Raw genomic sequence first — 13605 nt, 5'->3', positions numbered from 1 at the left:
GACTCCCCCACTCTCAGCTGCAGTAATCCCAATTCCCCCTCTCTCCCTCCGCGCACACGCATGCACATACATTCCCCTGGAATTGGAACTCTTGATACTTACAGTTTTGGAAACCATATGGAACTTTGACACATACACTGATATAGCCCCTCTCGGAACCCTCCATAAAGCTTTTATGAAATTTGGATGATCGCTTTATGTAGGGTTCCTCGACATTACAAAATTTTCTAATGCAATTGTTGGAACGCGGATATAAACAAACTCCTCGTTTAGTCTGTCTGCGCGGTATTACTACATTTTTTCCTGTTATGGTTTCCGAATGTGCGAACTATAAGTACCTATACATACCTCTGAGAATATCTCCTGTGTCGCGGAAGCCGTTAAGTATTTTTAATCCATGTTTGATTAAAAATGTCGCTTTGATTTCCTCTTGTTTATTTACCGTTTATTGTACCGCCTCCCGATGTGCGGTTGGCTTTGCCGGCTAACGTCATAGCTATAGCACCACTAGCTAGCCAGATAGGCGGTACAATGAGGTGTCAATAAACAAGGTAGGAAGAAGCGACATTTTTAATCAAACATAGATTAAAAATACTTAACGGCTTCCGCGGCACAGGAGAATTCGCAGCGGTATTTATAGGTACTTATAGTTCACACATTCAGAATAACTCAAACAAACAGAAGCCCTCAAACGGCGCCGCAACGACGTATCCGACGTATTTATGTTTATTTCTGTTCGGTACCAGGTGGCACCCGACCGTGGAATAGGACCCAATGGGGTAAAGTCTACCAAATGCCAGAACTTTAGTACCATTTGGGTTCTGCTTGTGGGGCTAACACTGATACATACCTGGATGGTTTATCCTTGGAACTCTGAACCATATACATATACTGATTTTGCATACTTACCTTACCTTGTTCATCATTGGGAGAACAGTGACTAAGTGGTCAATTCCTTACGTATTGAACGGGTGGATAATTGTAAATTGTTCTATTTTGATTGTTTGTTTGAACTGGAAAGAAACAAAACTTGAGTTGACGGTTTAAAGGAGATAACTGAGGATTCAAGTTAGAAGGGTCGGGTGCACCCAAATTAGAAAGACACAGTGAACTGTGAGAATTGAAAGTGGCCAAGCAATTGCTATTTAAGAGTTGGTACCAATTTATTTGTTTTCCATACTGTATGTTTGTTCATTGTTTTTTTCAATATAACTGCCGGCAATCATTTGACATTTAACCTCCTTGTGTCTGAGTCTCATTTAAGCACTCCCCATAGCTCCAGCAGTCGAACCTACACAATAACTAGTTCAGATTTTGCTATAGTGCCTTATAGGTGCTACAAGTTACTCACAGAAGTGTCACTCGCCCCCGTTTGGCACAAGTTGGTATTACACAATCTTCACACGAGTGATTTTCATATTTGGCTTCGAAACAAAAGTAGTTACAAGATGTAATTTATATCGGCCATGCACATGACGTCTATAAGGTTGTCATTTAGTGCCCTAAACAAACATTAAAGTCCATAGACTTGGCTTGTAAACGATTTACGTCATGCTCTAAACAAACTATTAAAATCACACCTGTGTGAACTGAGCGGTGCAACTATAGGCCTACATTTATTGTTATAGTTACTGTACTGTAGTGTACTGTGCTCTGTACTGTATTATAGTGTACTGTGCTAGTGTGCTCTGTACTGTACTTTGATTATATTTGGGAAACATCTGTGAGAAATGACAGAGTTACCATGTGGGCGTCCACGGAACATCCAGACCCCCAGGGACACGCCCAGAGGCACACACACTTTATATCAAACATTATTTAGATTTAAGTGCCGAGAGAGAGACAGAGAGAGAGGGAGAGAAAGAGATAGATAGATAGATAGATAGATATGCGTATCATTTGATGCATTACAATAGTAGCTGCAGAAGCATGACCCAAGACGATGAAGAGGCATTCATTGATTGATAAGGCATTAAAATGAATCACCTCTAACATTTATAGGCTCCATATATAGCATGTAGGATTCCAGGCCTCTGACTATAGTTTGCGGGGGCATTTGAAAGCATGCCTGCCCTCGATGCAAGTAGGGCAGGCCCTATGAAGAAGTGAGAGGGGAAAATGAGCATGTGGAATTGCAAGTGTGGCATGTGGCGTGCAAAGGTGTTAATACTTGGCAGCCCTGCAATGGTTATTATATTGAATTAACTGAGAGCCTGAATTCCTGTAACACTGACAGAGCGGGGTTGACCGCTCATCATATTGCATTGTGATTCATTGTGAGTTTGTACAGGTAGATCATCTATGTTCAAAATGTGGTCAGAATGTACGGAGAGGTCATTTAGCCCTTTGAGATGCAGCTTCTCATTTTAGAGGGGGCAAACGCTGTGTTTACCCTCAAAGTCCTCCATGTCTTGTCCACCCTCAGCTCATACGTTCTGAAATTGGTGAGGAGATGCATGTTCTCCAGTCCCAGCCAGTACTCGCCTGATGCGTCTCCAAACCCAGCTTGGTACTGAGCCCAGGGTCTGTAGAAGTTAACAGTGCCGTCTCTGGATGACTGTCCACTTCCCTCCGTCTGTGTCCATGTCACAGTGGACCTTGACAGGTGTAGTGGTGGGGTAGATGGAGCACACACCACTCTGTGTGGAGACGTTGTTGTAGATTTCATCGCATTTAATCGGTTTTCGATGGTGACGTATATGTCGATCAGTGTTGGGTGGATTAAAGGAAAGGTGGAAAGGAAATGCCTCTATTGAAATGTTGTTTCTAGTTAATTTATTATTATTATTTTAATAATTATTTTGTGCATAAAATTTGCAATTTTCTTTTTTACATTTCCTCTGATAAGTAGTAAAAAGTAGTAATCTGGGTTTTACAGGGTTTTAACTATCTTTTGCATAGTAGGCTATGTCAGGTGCTACTCTGATCATCTCATTTAAGAGCTGCTCCACTCAACAACGGGTGTAGGCTTGGAGTGATCGGCTATCGCACGCACACACACACACACACACCCCACGTGCACCTACTCACACCACCGCAATTATTCATGTCCACGTTCATCCCAGTACACATCAGATCACTGACAGGCTGTTTTGACAAGCGTATTGATTGGCAAATAATACAATATCATATACAATATTGAGGCATAATAGTGAATATGAACACACCTGTTCAATATGACCACTCTTAGCTGGGGAGGCTTTTGGTTACCGGTATTTCATTTTGGCATGAATTTGCACGGGAGTTTAGATTGAAACTCCCTTGAGAATTCCTCAAAGTGTCAAGGCTGCTCATATTGTTAATAGTAGCCTACACTTTATATTTGTCTTCTATCTAAGTGCATATTCTTGGCTTTGTTTTCTTACACACTGAATTAATCTGATCTTTTTTTATCTTAACTCATCTTAATCTGATCATTCCATTGAGCTTTGGAGACTAAATTGGAACTGGAACAAAGTGTTCCGTCTCAGTTCAGGCATACAGGAAGGAAGCTTTGTCTTCTCCATGCAGGCGTGTAGCGACTGCCAGTCATCACAGGCATTTAAGGACATTTAGCCAACGCTTTATTATTAGCTCTTAGCTTGGCCATTCCTGCAATCTCAAGCCTCTCACAACTACTTTATGGACATTACAGTAGTTCCAAATATAAACCACGACAGCTTGTCATCTTTGAGCCTTGTTATACAGTTGTAATTTAGATGTCTAATACGTATAGCAACATCAGACATTATTCACAAGCAGACAGGCTTGTAGATCTTTCTTTCTTTCTTTCTTTCTTTCTTTCTTTCTTTCTTTCTTTTCTTTTCTTTCAACAGCCAAATCCCAAAAGGACTCAAGTGGTAGTTGATGGCATTCTGTTGACTTTTCTGACCAAACTTTGTTGCCATTTCTTTTCCTTCACTTGAAACGTTACCAGGTAGGTAATTTATTCTTTCCTGATAACAATTTCACCCACTTTGACCGTGAGGTCTTTGGCCTGGCAGAGGTTAATTCTGGACCCAAAAAAGAATGGACTCAATGATATGAGTGAGGAGGATATGTTATGAGTGAGGAGGTGCAGATTTTACAGAGTTCAGGGCTGAAGGCTTTTTCAGAGCAATAAAACCTTATGAAATATAGAGCTTTCATCCAAAGCACATGGATTGTGCATTACGTAATTTACATTCACAGTCACACACACACCGATGGCAGAAGAAACCATACAAGGCACAATTTGTACAACTTCATCAACCTTTCTGATGCTGCATGAAGGGCCTTAAGTCTCTGGTACACACACCAGTACCATATAATGGCTATCATATAATATATAATATATATATTGAGACATTTCATACATTTTAGGGATTTCTACTCAAGTGATTTTTTTATGTTTTCCCACCCTTGATAGTAAAAATAAAACTAATGCGATACTGTAGATTTCAATAGTTTTATTTCCCTCCGTTTGGGACACCATATATGTTTTGTGGCATAACTCCACGATTATGCAAGCTACATTTACATTTACATACAATTGGTATTGCTGGATTCAGTAGAAAGTACTACAAAGTAGAGAAGACATCTACATAGATGTACAATTCCGCCTACTGTAGCTATGTGTTCAAATGACTATATATCATATTGACATTCAGTCTCTTCTAGAATGTAGAGGTATGTCCTGGCTTCAGGTATGCCACGTTTTGAACCTCTCAGAGCTTCCACTGTGACATGACTTTACAACCCCCAGACGGACAGGCTTTATTTTTAGTTTGGGGTGTATAACTTTATATATCAATTTCACCACTTTTGCAGTAAAATATTTTGTGTGGGAGGCCCATTTGTCACAGGACTATTGGACACAACCAGAAGGCCGCAATCGGTGTATGAATGTGTGTGAATGGGGGAATGTAATGCACTATGTAAAGCGCCTTGGATAAAAGCGCTATATAAATGCACCATTTACCATTTACTGTGTACGTATGATAAGCTTTCATCATAGAGCACTTTAGTTAACTTACAGCTGTGACTACGTTTCATTAACCAGGCTGAGCACCACAGCATCTTGACATTCAGTAGCAGGCACGGACTGGCGCAGAAAACCCTGGCATGTGTGGTCTTCATACATACAAATACAAGATTGGATGCTTAGTTTTCTATGTCCATACCTGTCTGATCATTGCACCTGCTAGATACCAAACTTTACAATTACAATTTTACAATTTAGGCATTTAGCAGACGCTCTTGATCCAGAGCGACTTACATTAAGCTACTATGTCTTCTTTGTATTACTTTTTCTTATCATTTTGGCTCAGCCCCTGTTCAGTAGTATAATAATAGCCTATTCATTAAAAACCAGTCCGCTGTTTCTTCCTAACGAGAAATCTCCGCCCCCCCAATAATAAACACCAGTAAGACCAGTGCTGCTCGGAAATCTCAGATAATTGTAGGGAGGAGGAATTCACCCTCATTGTTTCAGGTACAGCTATGAGGAACCAACCCATAAAGAGAGCATATATAAACGCAAGTGATGTCTGACTAGGATCACATACAGCACAGACTGAGGAGCAGGACCGACTGACCTTGACTTCTCACCTAGACAGGCTGCACACAGGTAAGCATAGAAATTTATTTATTTTTCCCCCGTTTTTTAAAATCAATTTGAGTTAAATCAAACCATTTTGAAGGTATACATGCACTATAGGAAAGATTGGATGCTTAGTTTTCTATGTCCATCCATACCTGTCTGATCATTGCACCTGCTAGATACCAAACTTAACAAACGTTATAATAATTGTATCTTCTCTTTCCAGTGTCATTAACTCAGCATCAGTATGGCCGTCGGTTCACTGCTTGTGATTGCGATCCTTTTCCTGTCTTCAGCATGGGCCAGTGAGTATGTGTGTGTGTGTGTGTGTGTGTGTGCGTGTGTGTGTGTGGTGTGTGTGTGTGTGTGTGTGCGTTATTAATCTATCCTTTGTATCAATTATTTCAACAAAAGCAACAGATTCAAGTAAAACACAATTAAGGAATGCATTTGTGTACATTTTATGTACGTACAATGGCATAACTTTGGTGATGTCTGTCTGTGTCTCTGTCTTTCTCTCTCTCCCTCTCTCTCTCTCTCTCTCTCTCTCTCTCTGTCTCTCTCTCTCTCTCTCTCTCTCTCAGACAACGAGACATACAGCTACTCTCTAGCAGTGGGTCAGGGGTCAGGTACCTCCTACGAGTCAAAGGCGGAGGGAGTCGAGGGACAGATCACAGCCATCAGGTTCTGGGAGAACCACGGCAGCTACCTCAGAGGGTACTGTATATGTATACAGTTCAATTGTCAACCGTAGAAGCATATTATTTTCCTGTATTATTAAGACAAGCATTTGGCAGCCAGAAAGCTGAACAGTCTCGCTGGCGACAATAGTCAATTTACAAGCACTGCAATGCATTTCTGTCAGTAGTTTCGCTATTTTCTGCATGTCTCATCCAGTAAATCAGGCAATACCCAGACTAAGGATCTTAAAAATAGAAGAGATATATCGATAAGAAGCAGCCCTGAAGTTCCTTTAGTGTGTGACTATTTTGGTATGTTGATAAGAAACAAAGATGACACTTACAGGAATGATGAGCGTGAAGATGAGTTGACTGACACGACATCTAGGCAAGTTGTACATTTGTCTAGATGTCCGTGTTACGCAATATCTAATTAGCAGAGCCTTATAGAAAGAGTTACGCAAACTGCGTTCATTTCATGGGGTCAGCCCAATAATGGCGGCTCTCCTTACATAGACTTCTATTGAGAATAGGGACAACCAACTGGGACAAGTCCTGGACCAGAAGTAGGCCGAAATGCATTGGACTCACAGGGCAACAGCCCAGCTTTAATGAACTTAAATCCCTTTATTTTAGATTGTTTTGTAGTAATAGTACAACATAGACATTAAAGAGACTTTAGTTGTTACTGTACAATACTTTAAAACAGTCGTCATGTTGCACACATTAAAATAGCTCTTATTTGCGCCGCCCTCGTTGGAAACAATGTATTTCCAATTAACTCTCAGTTCAGGATGCATGAACAGCGCTCGAGCGCTCGGTTTATCGTAACTCTTCTATTAGATGGCTCTGTTAATTAGTATCCAATCTGAAAAATAACTGTCTCACAATGAATCCCTGGCGCATCACATATTAGTAATTTAAATGACACTCACATACACAGCAGTCATAGGAGGCCTTAGCTATGTTTCACCAGTTTCAATTGAAACGGGCCTCCACCCTCCAAGCTCCAACTGACCGTCAGGCGCCAGTCAACCCCCGCCACTCTTGGCCCTCTCTATCTCGCTCACTCACTGCCTTGCTCTCTCCCACAATGTTAAGTTACACCTATTTTATGTAAATAACCTTGGTAAAATGTGCAGCATTGGGAGGTAAAGGGGAGACACTTTAATTTGTGAAGGGACGACAGGATGAGGAGCGGTGGTGTTGTTGCTAATTGTCGAGAGTAATGGCTGCGTGTGATACGAATGTGATATTGAACAGTAAAACTATTTGTATCAATACGGCTGTATCAACAAAATACTTATGTCATAGGTATATGGGGAGGGTGGAGGGGGTCAGTGTCTCGCGATAAATCTTACATACAGCTCAATGTTGTCATGTTTTCTCTGAACCTGAACGGCAGCTGTATACTTTCATGTTTTATACTGTACCTTTAACACACACACACACACACACACACACACACACACAGGTTGCAGTTTCAGTACGGTGGCATCTGGAGTGCGCATGTCGGCCATAACAGTGGTGGTGTAACAGAGATGGAGCTCCGTGCTGGCGAGTTCATTACTCAGATTTCTGGGAAATGGTATTCCAGTAACTACATCTATCAGGTCAGAACCTATAAACTAAAGAAATAACAAAAATTACAATTGACAAAACACTTTAACGGGAACTAAAACTGCACAGCTTGTCCAAACATATTGGTATGGATAAACCTTCCCAATCTATTTCATGACACAGAGACCCCTTTTCCACCGGTTGGTTCCCATGAGCCAGAGCTCCAAAATTGGAACGTTAATTATGAATTGAGTGGGCAAAACTATACCTATATTAAATTGTTTATAGGATCAATATATTAATATATGATAAGATAACCCTTCCATAGTAGCTTTTTCATCTTTTCTATTTTTTGAATATTTTCCTATTTTTTCTTTTTTAATGCAATAAATCATTGTCTTCGTGTAAGAAGTAATCTACTGGGGAAGTTTCATGGTGAAAACAATCTAATGGTTCTAATGGTTTTGCACACTCAATTCATAATTAACGTTCCACTTTTGAAGCTCTGGCTCATGGACTATTTAAGAACCAAAAATAACTGAACCGGTTCCCATTGGGAACCAACCAGCCGGTGGAAAAGGGGCCAGCAGCACTGCATGGAGCCTACATTCCAGTTCAACTTTCAATATACTCAGCTGACCATTTCATTCCTGTTTCTTTTGCAGCTGCAATTCGTGACCAACAGAGGGCGCATGTTGATAGCTGGCCAGCCCAATGGCTACTCCTTCAACTTCTACCCAGTTCACCCTGACGCTCGGCTCGTGCTGGTCAGCGGACGCTTCAACGGCGCTGGGTTAACCTCCATCGGAGCTCACTGGGACGTGGTTGGCTCCAATTAAGTAGAATCACTGAATCAAACCGTCTCACTCCCACATCAGGGCTGGGCAACTTTGACGAAGGAGAGGGCCTCTATATATTTCCTCACTCACTGCAGAAGCTATTTTTGCTATATATTTTTGAAGTGAAATCCTGAATTATTTTTTGCTATTTCTTAATTGCAATCCTGAGAAGTAGAGAGAGAATAATCCCGCATACACTGTCTTCACTTGAGTTTATTTTAATTCTCATTAAGCTACTAATTTAGACTGAAGTAATTAAAGCATTTGCATGTTTGGAATTGTAACAGCTGAAATCAATAATATATCAGTATTCTGATATTAACCTGCGGGCCTCATTAAGTGAAGTGAGGGCCGCATGTGGCCCCCGGGCCGCCAGTTGGCCATGTATGATCCACATCATCATCTTGTCTCATTTAAACACACCCATTTTCATTCTCTAGTTTAAATTTACGAGAATATCCCATTCATATTTTGTGCAAACTATAACAAATTCTGACTGTTGATTCATGGTTCTCTTATGTTTTACCATTTTTGAAAATTAAAGATATTTTTAGCGGGAGTGTGTATCTGATGTCTGGTCTCTTTCTGTTTCTAATATGTGTCTTTTTGTTAACCCAAATCAAAAAGGCGCCCCAAGTGTAACACACATGATTTAGTGGATTACAGTATAACCCTAACATATAGAGACAAGCTACAGTTGCCTTATATGTGTGCTTTTGCCTAAGAACTAAATCTAAAGTTACTATGTTTAGTGACCCTGTCTAAAACCTAACCACTGAGTGGTGCAGAGATTTGTTAAGCTATCTAAAAATCACTAGATATCAAAGACAGAGTGACATGTGGTTCCACCAATCAGCAGTCAGTTTAGGCCTGGCTGATATGCTGTTCCAGCCACACAGCAACCTGTTGAAGCAGTGATTACCTTCTACCTGCAGTGCTGCACTAATCAAGCCCAATTGAACTGAGTCAGTTCAGCTGTTGAGGTTAGAGACAGAAAAAAAGCCAAACAGCAGTGCACAGCACATGAGAAGAGCACAGAACAGAGAGGAAAAGTGTGATTCTAGAAGAGTACAAACCACAGCGAAGCAAGGTAACTCACCACATCTTATGAGTTAATTTAAGAGTAACAAATCATTTGAAGTTACTTTGGTTTTTGATGAGTGGTATTGTTTATTTCTAGAAACCATTGTGGATTCACTGGGGCAGCCATTGCATTGTTTGTGCCCAGCCTGTTTCACACAGAATCGGTGTGACAGTTCATTTAATTTCAATGATGGGATATTGTTGTTATTTTTGCACTTTGCAAGTGAACACTTTGAGAGTGTAATTAATACTACTAAGAAGAAGTTTATGTTTGTTTACTAAATGGATGTAATCCATTTCATGATGCACTTCATACAAGTGTACTGATGTTCATGTGAAGATGTTTAAAATACATAATGTTGAAAGAAAGTATGTTCAAAGGTTAAAAATGCACAGAGTGTTGCATACAGTATTTATTTTGTTTTCATTTAAAAAAGTTCATGTAATGCATATTTCATGGTTAAAAACGAATCAACAGACAGTTGATACTTTGATACTGATTAGATTTCTATGACCCGGCCTGTCTGATGACAGGTCAGGTTCTTTTTGTTGGATTGGATCGTTTTCCAGTTGACCATTCCAATAGATGGCGAGCTTCCCACCAGGATCTAGAGATTGAGCGACAGCGAGTATTCCCCCATACGCAGACTACTGCACTCTACCGTGTGGTAGGCCTAATCTGCAGACTCCCCCACTCTCAGCTGCAGTAATCCCAATTCCCCCTCTCTCCCTCCGCGCACACGCATGCACATACATTCCCCTGATACTTACAGTTTTGGAAACCATATGGAACTTTGACACATACACTGATACATACCTGGATGGTTTATCCTTGGAACTCTGAACCATAACACATATACTGATTTTGCATACTTACCTTTAATACCTTACCTTGTTCATCATTGGGAGAACAGTGACTGAGTGGTCAATTCCTTACGTATTGAACGGGTGGATAATTGTAAATTATAATTTCAACCACTTCTACATCCAGCTTTGTCCGTGTACCTGTGTACGTACGTCAATGAGCATGAGTGGTGTGTGCATGCGTGAAATTGGAACGAGAGAAGTATGTGACATTGCTGCCACCTGCTGGACGCAAATCAACTGCCTGTATAATGGGAGGTGGACGGCAGCAAGCATGCGCGATCCATAATAAAGCTAATCTAACGGAGCAGAGAGAGAGAGAGAGAGAGAGAGAGAGAGAGGGGAGTTGCACCACTTGGTTCACACAGGTGTGATTTTTTCAATATAACTGCCGGCAATCATTTGACATTTAACCTCCTTGTGTCTGAGTCTCATTTAAGCACTCCCCATAGCTCCAGCAGTCGAACCTACACAATAACTAGTCCAGATTTTGCTATAGTGCCTTATAGGTGCTACAAGTTACTCACAGAAGTGTCACTCGCCCCCGTTTGGCACAAGTTGGTATTACACAAGCTTCACACGAGTGTGATTTTCATATTTGGCTTCTACGTATGAGACACAAGATGTAATTTATATCGGCCATGCACATGACGTCTATAAGGTTGTCATTTAGTGCCCTAAACAAACATTAAAGTCCATAGACTTGGCTTGTAAACGATTTACGTCATGCTCTAAACAAACTATTAAAATCACACCTGTGTGAACTGAGCGGTGCAACTATAGGCCTACATTTATTGTTATAGTTACTGTACTGTACTGTGCTCTGTACTGTATTATAGTGTACTGTGCTAGTGTGCTCTGTACTGTACTTTGATTATATTTGGAAAACATCTTTGAGAAATGACAGAGTTACCATCTGACCTAGGACAGTAAGGATTAAAAAATATATATCCACTAACTTCAGATTGCTGGCTAACTATTATATTTATAGATATAAGTTTTTTAACCCATTAAGACCTGAGGCCGATTCTACAAGTCCATTCTAAATTAGTAGTTCTCAACTTCTCACACTTAAGACTTTTCAGTACAAAGTGACGCGCTGTGACCTTGCAATACCAACAATACGTGTTACGTGTGTTATAATATGTAAAGTCTGATATTGAGCATATATTCTATCGTAGCACACCCTAAACACACAATAGAACTTCAGTTTATATGCACTTTTATTTATGTTACGTACACTATTTTAGTTTACGTTTATGAACAGACTGAGTCACCATTGTCCAAATCATTTGACATGTCTATCACAACAGGTGAAAGAAATCAATCTCATAGAATGAAGGATTTAATCAGTTTTCGATGGTGACGTATATGTCGATCAGTGTTGGGTGGATTAAAGGAAAGGTGAAAGGTGGAAAGGAAATGCCTCTATTGAAATGTTGTTTCTAGTTAATTTATTATTATTATTATTTTAATTATTTTGTGCATAAAATTTGCAATTTTCTTTTTTACATTTACTCTGATAAGTAGTAAAAAGTAGTAATCTCGGTTTTTACAGGGTTTTAACTATCTTTTGCATAGTTGGCTATATCAGGTGCTACTCTGATCATCTCATTTAAGACCTGTTTGTCTAGCATTAAATGTTGGATGAGTGAGAACTTTCTCAAGCTAAATGAGGATAAGACATAAGTTCTCATAATAGTATAGTGAGCAGAAACAATCAATAATAAGCAGACTTGGTAACCTGACTGTAGAAAGTAACAGTACAGTAAAGAACCTGGGGGTTATTATTGATTCTGAATTGAATTTTAATTCTCACATTAATCATGTTACCAAGATTGCCTTTTTTCACCTTAGAAATATTGCATGAATCAGAGCCTATTTGTCCTTGGACGATGCAAAAACGCTAATACACGCCTTCGTTTTCTCTCGGCTTGACTACTGCAATGCACTTTATTCAGGACTGCCTAAGAAAACAACTGACAGATTACAACTCGTCCAAAATGCAGCAGCCAGAGTTTTAACTAGAACTAAGATGAGAGAACATATTACTCCAGTTTTGGCATCACTGCACTGGCTTCCGGTTGTTTTTAGGATTGATTTTAAAATTATTTTACTTGTCTATAAAGCTCTCAATGGCCTCGCACCTTCCTACCTAAATGACTGCCTGCCTAAATATGTCCCAAACCGCCCCCTAAGGTCTTCCACTGCTGGCCTGCTCGCGCTGCCAAAAAAAATGGCAACTAAAAAATACGGGGAAGCAGCTTTTTGCTTCTATGGGCCGTCGGCATGGAACAAACTCCCACTGTACCTTCGTCAGGCAGCCTCTGTAGACATTTTTAAAGCTCAGCTCAAGACCCACTTCTACAACATTGCTTTTAATTGAGTTTTAATTTGCACGTTCCCACCCTGCCCTGACTGATTTGCTGCATGTGGTGTTTTTATTATTATTTTATTTGTTTTTATTTGTTTTTATTTATTTTATGTTCTTATATTCAATTTTGTTCTTTGCCATTGTTTTATCATTTTAACTACTTATTTTTATTGTATTCTATTTTTGCCCTGTGAAGCACTTTGCGCTACATTTATGTATGAAAGGTGCTATACAAATAAAGTTTATTATTATTATTATTATTAAGAGCTGCTCCACTCAACAACAGGTGTAGGCTTGGAGTGATCGGCTATCGCACGCACACACACACACACACACACACACACACACACACACACACACACACACACCCCACGTGCACCTACTCACACCACCGCAATTATTCATGTCCACGTTCATCCCAGTACACATCAGATCACTGACAGGCTGTTTTGACAAGCGTATTGATTGGCAAATAATACAGTACCATATACAATATTGAGGCATAATAGTGAATATGAACACACCTGTTCAATATGACCACTCTTAGCTGGGGAGGAACTCGTAAGAAATCACCAATATTTGGCTTTTGGTTAATTCATTTTGGCATGAATTTGCACGGGAGTTTAGATTGAAACTCCCTTGAGA

General features: G+C 40.0%; 1 long non-coding RNA gene across 1 annotated transcript; it reads left to right on the top strand.

Annotated features, from left to right (window-relative positions):
- Nucleotides 1-5508: 5508 nt before the first annotated feature.
- Nucleotides 5509-8603, top strand: LOC308319112. Its single transcript, XR_013964421.1, has 5 exons — nt 5509-5587; nt 5787-5865; nt 6145-6277; nt 7715-7853; nt 8466-8603. It is a non-coding gene; the product is annotated as an uncharacterized lncRNA (long non-coding RNA).
- The last annotated feature ends 5002 nt before the right edge of the window (nt 8604-13605 follow it).

Source organism: Protomyctophum bolini (genome assembly GCF_963924005.1).
Source record: "Protomyctophum bolini genome assembly, chromosome: 7".
NCBI classification, from domain to species: domain Eukaryota; kingdom Metazoa; phylum Chordata; class Actinopteri; order Myctophiformes; family Myctophidae; genus Protomyctophum; species Protomyctophum bolini.
The sequence above is the reverse complement of the archived record's forward strand: the minus strand, read 5'-3'. Positions and strand labels throughout refer to the sequence as shown.